This window comes from Leptopilina heterotoma, unplaced genomic scaffold (genome assembly GCF_015476425.1).
Source record: "Leptopilina heterotoma isolate Lh14 unplaced genomic scaffold, ASM1547642v1 Lhet_54, whole genome shotgun sequence".
Lineage (NCBI taxonomy): Eukaryota > Metazoa > Arthropoda > Insecta > Hymenoptera > Figitidae > Leptopilina > Leptopilina heterotoma.
In genome coordinates, this window is record NW_025111118.1 from 5,779,845 (window position 1) to 5,792,352 (window position 12,508).

Here is a 12,508-nt window from a genome sequence, read left to right on the forward strand (position 1 = left end):
AGCAATAAATACCAAACAATTAGTAATAAATACCAAACAGTTAACAGTAAATACCAAACAGTTAGCAATAAATACCAAACAGTTAGTAATAAATACCAAACAATTAGCAATAAATACCAAACAATTAACAATAAATACCAAACAATTAGCAATAAATACTAAACAGCAATAAAATAGCAACAAAAAAGGGAACCTGACTAAAAAGATTTAGCGCAAATACTGAAAGTGGTTAACAGAACTAACTTGTTTACCACAAAACTCAAACCAATTTACAAAATTCTTTATCAAAACAAAAAATAATTTAATTTTTCAAAATTCCTGCAATAAATTCATTTTCTTTTTTCCTCGAAAATTGTTGAAATTTCCAAATGTTATCTATACAGTTCGATATGGTATCCATTTCACAATGGACATATTCATTAACTAAAGTAATTAGTGGCATCGAAAGTAATTTGAAACGTTTGATGATAAATAGCGCACATACACTAATAAAGTGGGGTGCATTTTTTTTTCTTTCTAAATTTTTATGGATCTGAACTATTTACTGCATTCGTTGGGTATATAGGATTAATTGGCCAAGTGACTCGTGAGGCGAGAATGCAGGAGAATGGTGAGGTAACCATTTTCAATCTATAGTAAAAGAGGTGTTCTGCAACTTTACGCAAACCTCCTAAGTCAACTCTTGTTGACAGTGTGTTTATCTTTTTAGGCGTGTAATATATATATATATTTTTTTTTTATTTTTATAAAGAGAATCGCGAACCGCAATTATAATAATACACAGAAATCTATTGAGTAATTTCACCGTTCCGATTATAATCAAAAAAACCCCCCTTTATAATTTGAAAAATTGAAGATCGAATTAAATGCACGTGGTTAAATTTAATGCATTATTTCTCAACACATCGCGCGTGAAATTGAAGAGAAAATTAAACAACAAACAAGTAATGTTTAATGTTATAAAATCGTACATTCTTTTTTCCTTTTCTTACACTTTATTAAATCAATTAGTAAATATTATCAATTAGTAAATAAATTAATAATAATGCGAAATAATTAGTACGAAATTTATTAAAGTTATTGCAACATATCGTAATCTGATATAAACATATTACTTTATTTTTAATTGCAACATATTTACATTTTTTGGGTTCTTAATTATAATTAACAGATTCTACACTAAAACTCAATTTACAATTACCACTATTATTTATAGTTAACTAAATTCAATCGGAAAATTAAATAAAATTATTTGAAACAGTATAGTATTGTAACACAAATCAAAATTCTGTATAAACTTTTCTTTAATTTTTTTTTTTTTTTTTTTTGCTTCGTCAAGACTGAACATTTTCACTTTATTAATTCCATTAATTCTCAAAAAAATTAAATTTGAAACAATTTTGAAAAATAACAAGAAAATTTTTCAAGTAGAAATTTATCGTACAATATGCTGAAACATTGTGTGTATATGGAAGGAAATTCCGCGGATAGTATTTTACATTTATCACCACTTTTTTAATCGTTACACACGATTCTGTATAAAACGTGTTTTCCAGCAATATATTTCCGCTAATAATTGCGTTACAAAAAAAAAGACTATTAAAATTTGCCAATACTAACCTCAATGTTAAGAGGTACTTGTGACGCGGTATGTGTATACACACAACTTGTAAGGTACCTTTAAGCACGTTTTCTTATTAAAGGTATAAATATTTCCCAATGGCAAATTAAAAGGAAAACATCACTTTAAATCAATTTTTTTTTTGTAAATCTTGTTATAAATGCAATACTAATAAAGTCTTTGATTTTTAAATTTTGTAATTGGACAATAAAAATTCTTTAATTAGAAGAGAATTATTTTTGAGTATGAAGGGAATTAATAGAGTCAATGTTTTTTTTTTACCAAAGCCAAAATTTATTTGAATTTAATAAAAGTATATATTTGTCTCAGAACATGCTGATCTATTTATTTAGTTTAAATAACAAACTTCTCTGTTTCAAATAAAACATTTATTTAAAAAAATTTGTTTCTAATAAAACATTTATTTTGTTTAAATAAAAAATGTGTTTCAAATAAAACATTTATTTTGTTTAAATAAAAAATTTGTTTCAATAGAAACATTTATTTTGTTTAAATAAAAAATTTGTTTTAAATAGAACATTAATTTGTTTAAATGAAAAAAATTTGTTTCAAATGAAGCATTCATTTATTTAAATAGAAAATTTGTTAAAAATAAAACATTCATTTATTTAATTAGAAAATTTGTTTAAAATAAAAAATATATTTGTGACCTTTCGCGAAGAATGAAACCTAAAAAAGTAAAATTTGTTTCAAATAAAACATTTATTTGTTTAAATAAAAAATTTGTTCAAATAAAACATTTATTTTGTTTAAATAAAAAATTTGTTTAAAAAAAAACATATTTTGTTTAAATAAAAAATTTGTTTTAAATAAAACATTAATTTGTTAAAATGAAAAAAAATTGTTTCAAATAAAGCATTCATTTATTTAAATAGAAAATTTGTTTAAAATAAAACATTCATTTATTTAAATAGAAAATTTGTTTAAAATAAAACAATCATTTATTTAATTAGAAAATTTGTATAAAATAAAAACATATTTGTGACCTTTCGCGAAGAAAGAAACCTAAAAAAGTAAAATTTCTTTCAAATAAAACATTTATTTGTTTAAATAAAAAATTTGTTAAAATAAAACATTTATTTTGTTTAAATAAAACATTTGTTTAAAAAAACATATTTTGTTTAAATAAAAAATTTGTTTTAAATAAAACATTAATTTGTTAAAATGAAAAAAAATTGTTTCAAATAAAGCATTCATTTATTTAAATAGAAAATTTGTTTAAAATAAAACATTCATTTATTTAAATAGAAAATTTGTTTAAAATAAAACATTCATTTATTTAATTAGAAAATTTGTATAAAATAAAAACATATTTGTGACCTTTCGCGAAGAAAGAAACCTAAAAAAGTAAAATTTATTTCAAATAAAACATTTATTTGTTTAAATAAAAAAAGTTCTTTAAAATAAAAAATTTATTTGTGACCATTCGCGAAGAAACAGCTAAAAAAGCTCCAAAAAAATTCATAACTATTCTCTAAATACCTTTAGTTTAACCTAAAATTTTTTCCAAATAATATTACATGAGCACTATAAAAAATGAATAACGAGCTATCAGAATATTTAATATTTATTATTATTCACATAGAAAAGAAAATCAAATAGGGAAATAAAGCGCATTCAGAATAAAATGATATTGAAATAAAAAAAAGTATTTGTAAAGAATAATTGATGAAAAAAGAAGAAAAAAGCACGATTATTGATAATTAAGGAAAAATAGTTTTTTTGTATTAAACTTCTTTGTATATATTAATCATTTTTAAATTTTTTTTTCTATTTCATTTATTTACTTTTTTAATTTTATTTTTACTTACTATTTATTTTAATTTTTTTATTTGCATATTTTTATTTATTTTTGTTTCAATTTGATTAATTTTTGTTTCATTTTTATTAATATTTGTTTTATTTTTCTTTATTTGTTTTTCTTTTCACATATTTTTGTTTATAACAAAGTTATTTTCACTTCGCATTTAAAAATTAATAATAAAATGTTTCTATATTTAAGAAGACAGATATAAACCAACAAAATAAACTATTCTGAAGCAATGCTAATTTTTATTTCTCGAACATTTTTATTTATTCTTAAAACCACATGATTACGGAAATTCTAATTTTACTTGTGGTTTTACTGTTAAAAAAAATGACAATTGAAATATAGACGTTCAAAATTACTTTTACGTGAGATCGCGTTTATGAAAGAGACAAAATAATTTTTGTCATCCCCACTTATAAGAGAACACATAATACATTACCGCATCAAATAACTATATTATTTTTTCTTCTATTTATACTCCTCAATATATATTAAGTAATACAATTACAGAGGGGTGAAAAAACCTCAAATTTTGATAAAAATTGTAATAATAGAATATGGAAATTTAATATCATTTTTATATATTACGAATAGAAGAAAAATCCCTCTGTCTTTTTATTACATATTATATTTTTAATAATTACAATTTGGATATTATCCTAATATTGTCAGGGAAATTTAAATATGAAAAAATGTTGACAAACACAAATGGAAGTTTGGTACTAATTTTTCGTTTAAAATTTTATGAATGAAGAAGAGAAGAAGAAGAAGAAGAATATAAAATAAAATAAAAATAAAGTATCATTGAAGCTGTATTCGTTGAGAGCAAACGTAAAGTCGGTCGACACCCGAGGCACGCGCCTTCCGTCAACAAAACGACCTCCATTCCTCGTTAACACGCTTACTTTTCATTGTCGTTTGAACGTCTTGCATACAAGATCAAGACTACTGGTCATCATATGAACCTTCGCGAAAAGTGATTTTTATTTAATTGACGGAAATTGCTTTCTCGCGACTCGAGTGCATTTTTTTTTTTTTTTTTTTTTTTTTTTTTTTTTGCATATAACCAATGATCATAACCGTTTTTCTTTTAACTTCATATATATGATAGAATAGAAAAGTGCTGTATACTGAATCACGAACTAATTCAATATCGATGCAAATATAGGAGGCGTGATATGTTTACTTTTGTCGTATGAGGAAGCTTGCGCCAATAAGAATTTTCAATCTACATTATTAAGAGGAAAAAGAAATTTATTTTCCTGTTTCTATTTTCTATTAATATATTTCTATTCTCTAAATATTTTATTTTTAATTATATTTTTTTTCTATTTGTATGTATAAAAATTTATGTTTTGGCTATTTTATTAAATGTTTGTAGTCTACTTTTAATATACTTAAACAAAGAGCGTATTAAAACCGTTTTCGTTCTAAATTAGCAGTTTTGTTTAGAAAGTGAAAAATAATTTTCAATCTTGCGCGATAGCCCAGTGGCTAGAGTGACGTATTTCAGGACGCGATGGGCAAGGTTCGATTCTTCATGCTAACAAATTTTTTCTGTTTTAAATTTCGCCTCATTAGTTCAAATTTAATAAAGTTATACTTATTCAGGGCTCGAACCAGTGAAAGTATTTAAAAATACGGACTTTACAGACCAAAAATAAAAAATTACGGACCAATTATAACTGACAAAAATATAACCAATCCGAGTCAAATAAGAGAAAATTTTACTTGAAACTATAAATTAAACTTTATTGATTTCTTCATGTTTTATAATAATTAAAGATGGCACAATGATAAAATCATATTTTTTTATTATAAGAATATTGTACTTCTTCAAAATTAATTTTTATCATTTCAATTCAATTATTATTATCTACAATTTTTAACTAAAATTCTTCTTCAAATCAATTATTTTTAATAATTTTCAAAAAAGTTCTTTGAGAATTTAAAATATGTTTACAATATTCAATTTTACGAAATTCCAATTATTCGTGTATTCTTCAATTAAATAATATATTAGAACATAAAAACTTCAAATAATATAAAAAATTCAATTAAACTTTTTCAAAAAAATTCATTTCAAAATTCAATTATTTCTAAAATTTTACGCTATATTGCTTTTAATATTCAATTCTAATCTAAAATTTTAACTTAAATTCATTATGATTATTATGATTATTAATTTTTATTAGAAAATTCTACTAGAATTATTATTTAAATAGAAAAAATAAATAATTTATTGAATAATTGAATGTTTCTTAAAATTTATTCTTAAAATTCTTTCTTATAAAGAATTTTATAAACAAATTTTTAAATAATTAAATTCTTTGAACGAATTTTAATAAAATTTTTAAGAATAATTACATTTTTCGAGAAATTCGATTAAAATTGTATTAATTGCTGTAATGCTTTTTATATTCAATTATTATCTAAAATTTTAACTGAAATTCATTTTTAAATTAATTAATGCCAGTTTTTTTTTAAATAATTTAATTCTTATTAAATTTTTCTTATTCATAAAATAATTAAATGTTTTTTTTAGAATTTTAACAAAATTTTTTTCTAAATAATTGAATTTATTCTTTTGGTAATTATTATTAAAATAGTAGATATTAAAAATCATTGAATTGAGAAAAATTTTTGAAAATAATTGAAATTTTGCAAAGAATTTTAAAAAGATGTTGGAAAATGTTTGAATTTATGAGAAGCAATCTATTACATTTGAAAATAATTCAATTCTTGTGATGAATTTTGGTTATTTTTATAAATAATTAAATTTTGCACAAAATTTTATTAAAATTACTGAAATTAATTGAATTTGCGAAGAATTGTATTAAAAATTTTTGAAAATAATTGGATTTCGGTGAAGAATTTCATTATTTATAAAAATAATTGAATTTTGCACAAAATTTTATTAAAATTACATAAAATAATTGAATTTGCGAAGAATTGTATTAAAATTTGTGACAATGATTGAATTTCGGGGAAGAATTTTATTATTTATAAAAATAATTAAAATTGTAACTCAAATTTTTTAACTTAATTGAATTTCTGAGAAGAATTCTATTACTTTCGAAAATAATTAAATTCTTGTGATGAAATTTGGTTATTTATGAAAATAATTGAATTTTGCAAAAGAATTTTATTAAAATTCTGCAAAAAATTGAATTTTGCAAAGAAGTTTATTAAAATTATGCAAATAATTGAATTTTGCAAAGAATTTTATTAAAATTTCTGAATATAATTGAATTTTGCAAAGATTTTTATTAAAGTTTTTGAAAATAATTGAATTCCGGAGAAAAGTTTTATTATTTATAAAGATAATTGAAAATTTGACTCAAATTTTTTAACATAATTGAATTTCTGAGAAGAATAATTCTATTACTTTTGAAAATAATTAAATTTTGGTTATTTATGGAAATAATTGAATTTTGCAAAACATTTTATTAATATTCCTGTAAATAATTGAATGTTGCAAAGAAATTTATTAAAATTCCTAAAAATAATTGAATTTTGTGAAGAATTGTATTTCTGAGTAGCAATCTATTACTTTCTGAAAATAATTGAATTCTTATGATGAATTTTGATTATTCATAAAAATAATTTAATTTTGCAAAAAATTGTATTACAATTCCTGAAAATAATTGAGTTTTGCAAAACATTTTATTAAAATTTCTGTAAATAATTGAATGTTGCAAAGAATTTTATCAAAATTCCTGAAAATAATTGAATTTTGCAAAGAATCGTACTAGAATTTTCGAAAATAATTGAATTTCGGAGAACAATTTTAATATTTCTAGAGTTAATTGAAATTTTGATCATAATTTTTTTTAATTTTTGGACGTAATTTGATTTTTTGCGAAGAATTTTATTACTTTTGAAAATAATTGAATTTCTACAATCGCATTTGTAATTTCTCTAAAATTCTCCAAATTATATCGTACAATTTACGAACTTTTCGTCCTTTTTCTATCAAATTACGGACTTTACGGACCTTTTTTCAAAAAAACTTACTTTTACGGACTTTGAAGCAAGTTTACGGACCTTTACGGGATTTACGGACCTAGTTCGCGAGCCCTGCTTATTTCAAAGGACAATTAATTACTGACAGTAATAAATTTAAATAAAAATGAGTAAATAACTAAATAACTGAATAAATTAATGAATAAATTAATTAATAAATAAATGAATAAATTAATGAATAAATTAATTAATAAATAAATGAATAAGTAAACAAATAAATAAGTAAATAAATAAATAAGTAAGTAAATGAATAAATAAACAAATACGAATCTATCTTGAAATTAAAATAATTTCTTTAAACAAAAGACTTTCTTTTGATCCATAAGGATGATGCGACATCCTCTCATCCAGACAATTTGGCTTAATCTCCACGCCTGTTGGGAAATAATTTAACATAAGAGATTATGTAAGAGGATATTCTTTCTCACTCCCCGTATTTTCACTATAATGTTGCTAACGCGTTGCACAGTGGCTCGACAAGTTGTCACTAATGCAGGTATGCACTTTCGCTACTGAGGCTAATAAAGTCTACGGGATAAGCACAAAGTGCAACCTTAATCTACCTGACGACTTGTTTTTCATTCATTTATGTCTTTGTAAATTAAGTTTATTGAAAAATTATCATTTTATTTTTCAAAACTAAAACCTATACACAACAACTGCAAGCAACCATACTAAAATTACAAATTTATCAAAAACCGAATAAGCTAATATTACCTATAAAAAAAAATTAATAAACTCACGCACGTTTTCCACAACAAAACAGAAATAATTACCTTGTAGAAAAGAAGTTTTTTAATAAAAAAAAAAAATTTAGACGTTGCTCAAGTTCACAACGTCTATACTCAACGATTTAGGGAGAAAAGAATGTTTTTTTTAATTTTCATATAAAAATTATTTTAATAGTTAAAAAAAAGCTTCCAACTTGTTTGAGGTCGAAAAAAAGAGATATCAATCGGGAGAGAAAAAATTAAATTAAACTAATTTATTGCCTAACTAATTTGAGAAATAATCTGCAGTTTTTGGTAAAATGGAAAAAAGTAGAATAACCACTTCTGTCGAAGTGAAGTTTACGAGGCTTGGAATACTTGATAAATAACTGTGCGTTAGAATAATGCATTAGTTGTCATGAATTGTATGGCTCTTATGCAATATCTAATCGTTGCACGTGACATTTTTTAAGTCTCAAAAATATTCGCGTATATTGACTCGAAAACTACTCAAATATTTTTCTTTTTTTCTCTCAGTTTTTTAAAAATAATTATGGAACATTAAATGTTAATATGTACTAATTTTTAATGGCTTATATTTCTTAAATATTAAATTACTATTTAATACTATGCTTAAAATTTAATAATATTTAATATTTATATATATTAAGAAAATTAATAAAAAAATAAAAATTTTATTAATAAAGTAAAAATATTTAATTTTAGATATTCAATATTTATTTTTAAATATTCAACATTAATTTTAAATATTAAATATTAAATATCAATTTTAAATACTAAATGTTTAAAATGTTGCATAACAATTTAAAGTTAAATATTAATTTTTCAAACGTTAAATATTAAATTACTGTTAAATATTCATTTTCAAAAAATTTCTAAATATTAAATTACTATTAAATATTAATGTTTCGTATGCTAAATAACAATTTATTTCGCATCAAAGTGAATGTTTGATAAAGAAATAAAATTCAAATCGAGAAATTAATTTGTGTATGTAAACATTTAGTCAAGCAATTTTTTTTTTCAAAATCAAATGACACTAGATTTTGGAAAATATCTATACTTCTTTCAAAATTTAAATAATAACTACTTTTTTAATTCATCTTTTTTTCAATTGTTTATTAAAATTATTTTTTAATTATTTTTCAATTATTTTTTAATTGTTATTAATTGGTTTTTAATTGTTTTTAATTGTTTTTTGATTGTTTTTTGTTTTCTAACTTTAAAAAATTTTTTAATTGCTTAATTTTTATTTTTTTAAAACTTTTTTAAATTTAAATTTTTACATTAAAAATAAAAGATGATAGAAAGAAAATATTATTTGATTCAAATCAATTTTTTTTTCACGTTCCATTGTTGAACAGTGAACAAAAGTTATTTTTAAATGATTTGTTAATTTAATGTTAATGAATTCAGCTGAAACAGTATGTGACACGTATTCATCTATATCTTCAATTCTTAAAATTCTCTCATATAAAAAAAAACATTAAATATTTGGACAGTAATGATAACTTTTCTGCAAATTAATTCTAACGCTAATTTTCTTTCCTAGAATTCGTCACTTTTTATGTTTTTAATTTTTTTTTTTCTTTACGATTTTTTTATTTCTAATCTCTGTAAATATTTACTTTTTACATTAACTATATATTTTCAATTAATTTATTGAATACTAATTTCAATACAGATTTCTCGAAATTACCATCAGGTGAAAAATGGTGAAAAATAATGAAAAATGAAGAAAAAGGAAGAAAAATGATGACAAATATTTAGAAAATAGTTTTTTTACTTAAAGGAAGAAAATATTTAATATTCTTTTTAAAAAAGAGTAGCAAATTTTTTCGCAAGTTAAATTTATACCATTATTTTGCAATCAACCTTTTTTGAAATCAATTATAGGATTATAACAGAACTTAAAGTGGAGTTTATTTATAATGTCAGACGTGGATAATAACTGGAAGTGACATAAAGTGTTAGCGAAGGTGAAGAAATCTGTTATTATAGTTAAAACTTAGACTTGCATTTATGAAACCTCTTATTTTCTTCAAAAAAAAAAAAAAAAAAAAAAAAAAAATTGTTGAAACAATTCTCAAGCGGAAATGTAACCGGAATCTTTACATGTCAAGTTTTTTAGTTCAAGAATTCAAAGCACCACATACAAATCCCTAGAATTCTATTGCATAAATTCCATCATAATAAACTTCTTTAAAATATTTTTAATCCCCAAAGGCATTTCAAATATACAATACTAATATATTCATGTCTAACGCAATTGAAATCGATTTCATTTTAAATTCTTTTAATTGATATAGTAATTCGAATAAATTGTATCGACTCTCCCTATGCAATTCTCTGGGGATTAAAATTTATATCTAAATTAACTAAATTGTATCTATCATTTAAATTAATCCAAAGAAATCGAAAATAGTAGTCTAAAAATTTTGTAATGTGGAATGGCTCAGTGGTTTTATACCAAATAATCAAAAATTAGAACAGGGGTTCGATTCCCAACGACTTGATTTTTTCAGTTAAACTTCTTTTGAATTTAAGAATTTTTTTTTTGTTTTCGAATTTTCAATCGGCAAAAAACTTTTCCAGAAAGGTTCGCCTTAGGAATGTTTTGATTAAAATCTTTTAATACACGACAAAGAACAATATGAAATGAAAAATTATTGCAAACTTACAGAGGTGAACCAGTACCTGACCTTCATTCTGGAGTTGTTGCACTTTTGCGTTGTCATCTTCGGGGCACAAAAAAACACTCACTCGCGATTTTAAAAATTTCGAACACTACCGAACCTGAAAAACAAAGAAAAAATTTTATTATTACACACAATTATCGTTTTAAGAATCAGAAAAAATTTTGATATTAATTTACATAGGAGAAAAAATATAAACTAATTTTTAATTTTCTTTTACTTAAAGTTGCACTGTCTGAAATCCCTAAGACAATTTTTACGGTTTCAAATTTTACTACGCCCGGAAGTGAATTTTGGTAATTTGACTAAAATTTACTTTGCAGATAGTAAAATTGACATCGAATTTAAAATTTTTTAAAAATTTCTCGCTTTAAGAAAAAGTTCGAGGCTAATTTTCTCATCTACTTCCTGGTTTTTACAAGTTCATTCTCTACTACAAAAAAATTTAGACATTGGTCCATCAAAAAGCAGAATTTCAAACATTTACCGAATTCTTTATTATCTCAGATTCCACTTTGCATTTTACAAGTATATAAGCCATTGTAATAAATAAATCTGGTTTATCATTTATATTCCAGAATTTATCTCATTACATTCATGTTAAGATTGTTGATAAGTACGTGAGACATGAAGTAGAAAATATAAATAATAAGCGAATCATACATCCGAGGATATAAATATAAATATAATCACAAGGCAATGCCTTAAATAAAAATAAGGAAATAAAGCAGAAATAATTTTAATATACAATAAAATATAATATTCGTTTCTTTTTATATTATTTTCTATTATACCCGGAAAAAAATGTCTTTGTCCAAAAATAAATCGATTAGTTGTCCATTATCAAAATACATATTCACTCGAATCCAATCATTTTTATTTCAATCAAATAAATTGTTTTTGAATCAATAATTTCAATATTTGAAGCAAATTCTACTTAAGTGAGTCAAATAAAAATTATTTCATTCAAATAAATATTTATTTGATAGGGGACAAATAATCATTTATTTCCAACAAATTTGTTTTACACTTTAATGCCCTATGTAATAAATGTATAATAATTAATATGAATAAAAATAAAGTCAATTAATTTTCGAAATAGTTCTTCGACAATTTTCAAAATCCATTTATTTATAATATTCAATTTAACAAATTTCAATTATTGGTAAATTCTTCAAATAAATATATATTAGAAAATAAAAACTTCAAGTAATATAAAAAAAAATGCAATTAAACATTTTCAAAAAAATTCATTTAAAAATTCTATTATTTCTAAAAATTCACGTAATATTGCTTTTAATATTCAATAATAATCTAAAATTGTAACTAAAATTTATTTTTAAATCAATCTTTATTAGAAAATTCTACTAGAATTTAATTATTCAAATACAAAAATAAATAATAATTTATTGAACAATTGAATGTTTCTTAGAATTCAAATTCTCATAAAGAATTTTATCAACATATTTTTAAATAATTGAATTCTTTCGACAATTTTTAATAGAATTTTTAAGAACAATTACATTTTCCGAGAAATTCGATTAAAATTGTATTATAAATTTATAGTTGAAATTCTGCATTGAGTTTTATTATTTATGAAAAT

General features: G+C 21.8%; 1 protein-coding gene across 4 annotated transcripts in view; it reads left to right on the forward strand.

The window, feature by feature from the left end:
• Positions 1–12,508, forward strand: part of LOC122508542 (elongation of very long chain fatty acids protein AAEL008004) — a 74,720-nt gene that overhangs the window by 15,602 nt on the left and 46,610 nt on the right. The gene's annotated exons all lie outside the window — the stretch shown is intronic.